We start from the raw sequence: 2,443 nt of genomic DNA on the forward strand, positions 1-2,443 counted from the left end.
CATCTGTTACTGGAAAGAGAAGCACTGCTTTTCCGGTAGCCATAAATCCAGAGGCACATGCACTGCAGCTGTGGTCACTCCACAGTAGAGTTGGCTGCAGGAGGCGGCTTGTGGTAAGTAGACCTAGCATCTCACTATGGGGGTAATTCCAAAATGATCGCAGCAGGAAATTTTTTAGCAGTTGGGCAAAACCACGTGCACTGCAGGGGGGGCAGATATAACATTTGCAGAGTGAGTTAGATTTGGGTGGGTTATTTTATTTCTGTGCAGGGTAAATACTGGCTGCTTTATTTTTACACAGCAAATTAGATTGCAGATTGAACACACCCCACCTAAATCTAACTCTCTCTGCACATGTTATATCTGCCTCCCCTGCAGTGCACATGGTTTTGCTCAATTGCTAACAGAATTCCTGCTGAGATCAACTTGGAATTACCCCCCATGTTCATTTAGACCATGTTGCCATACATGGACTTCTAGTGTCACTACACTGTATGGTCTCTGCCTGTGGCGTATTTTATTATTGTCCACAAAAGGACACCAGCAGTGATTTAAGAACATCTTGTGGAACTTTCTCTGTGCCATCTACTAGACACAATATTTGGTCACAGGTTCATAACTCAGAGATTATTGAATTGAATATTAATTTAGATTTTATTCCTTATATATTATTATATTTTTTTGTATTGTATGCAATCGACTGCTTAATGTATTTTCATGCTTAATGTATTTTCATGTAATATAAAATTTTTAATAGTATTGCATATTGTGTCATGTTCATTTAGCCATGTTGCAATAAGTAACAGTTTATATTAGCGCAGCAATTTCTTCATGTTCATATCAGGAATTTACACATTTTTAAACTAGTAGTTTTGGCTTGCTTTGGGATGTTTAAAGTTTCCAACAATATATGACTCTGCCAGAAATGGATGCTAAATTACTTTTAAATGACTTAGAAGAGCACCTACAGTAAATACAGCACAGCAGGGTATCAAAATCCATGATGGTGTTACGAACAGTGAGTATGTTTTTTGATCTTAGGACATTCAGACTGATTGAATTCATTAGTGTTGTAGTATTGTTATTGTTAGCTGTGCATTCTGGATGCTTGTTTTCATATACACTCCATTCATCTGGACTACAATGTGCTGATTGAGTCTTGTTGCTTTAAATGGCAGCTTCATCTTCAGATCCTTCCCAGTTACGGTGTCCCCATGCTGATATGTGTCTACTGTTGTGCCTTTAATTCTGACCACTACATGTGAAGTTCTCCTCTGCAACCTTTTTGCTACATTGAATGACCATTGTTTTTGAACCCTGACTGATATTTGAATGTTACTGTACTTGAACTAACTGTGCACTTGACTGCGCTAATTGCATGCCAACTGGCTGACCTCTGCTTCTGTACCCAGAATCCACTTTAGTCTTGCTACTTTAATCATATAATACTACTACTCACTTGTTGTCGCCATCACAGTCACATTAATCAAGTCAAGCAGATTGCTATCTGTGAAGGTCCGTTGGTGAAAATTAGTTATTAGTTATTATTTTGGTTAATTCGTTATTGCTTCACTTTAAAGACAATGGACAAGCACAGTTGTTATCCAAATAAATATTTATTGTGTTTTCTGATATGACAAAAATGTGCAACTACAGTACATATATCAATGGAATATGGTTCTACATGAGCCCTTACACCATATAGTGGTTAATGTCCTCAGAATACACTCATGTAATAGATATGGTTTATCCACTTTGAAGTAGATAGCAGGAACAAATGGAGAATATGTAGTAAACAATACTGGTAAATAAAAAAATCATTCTGCCTCTAACACAGAAAACTTATTAGTAGACCATGCGGGTCTGGACAGGGGTAGGGTAACATCTGCCTCCCAGGCCTATACGCCCTTAAACATTTAGGACCAGAAGGAGGGCCATCTGTCCCTATCGGACTCCACACAACTTGTGCAGCCTATGCAGCCTGGTTCCATGTTCACACTGCACTGCATGAGTCTAGGGAGAAAGGTCACAGTGCAGTTGGTATGATTCGCAGTGGCCAGTGTGGCCCCTAATCAAGCCTGCTATCATAGAGAAACAAAACAAAAACCAGGCGCCCACCGCTTATATGAGCAGTGTGCCAAGCTGGGTTGTCTCCGCTTCCTCTCTCCCATTGGTGATCTAGTGTGTGACATTGGTCTTGGAGAGGAGCACACTGCAGCAAGGAGCCACAGTTCAAGTGTGCAGAAACCTTATCAGTAGGAGGATGGTGTGTACTTGTATTGGGCTGTCCCCATAGATCTGAGCTATCAATGTAATTTATGGGTCATTATAATTCAGAGGCATGGGTTGTCAGGTCATTGTGTGTGGGATGCAATTCTGGGACATGATTCAGTTCAGGCAGTAGGGGATGTGAATGATAGGAAGGATGAATAATTTGTTTATT

This window comes from Pseudophryne corroboree, chromosome 3 (assembly GCF_028390025.1).
Source record: "Pseudophryne corroboree isolate aPseCor3 chromosome 3, aPseCor3.hap2, whole genome shotgun sequence".
Classification (NCBI taxonomy): domain Eukaryota; kingdom Metazoa; phylum Chordata; class Amphibia; order Anura; family Myobatrachidae; genus Pseudophryne; species Pseudophryne corroboree.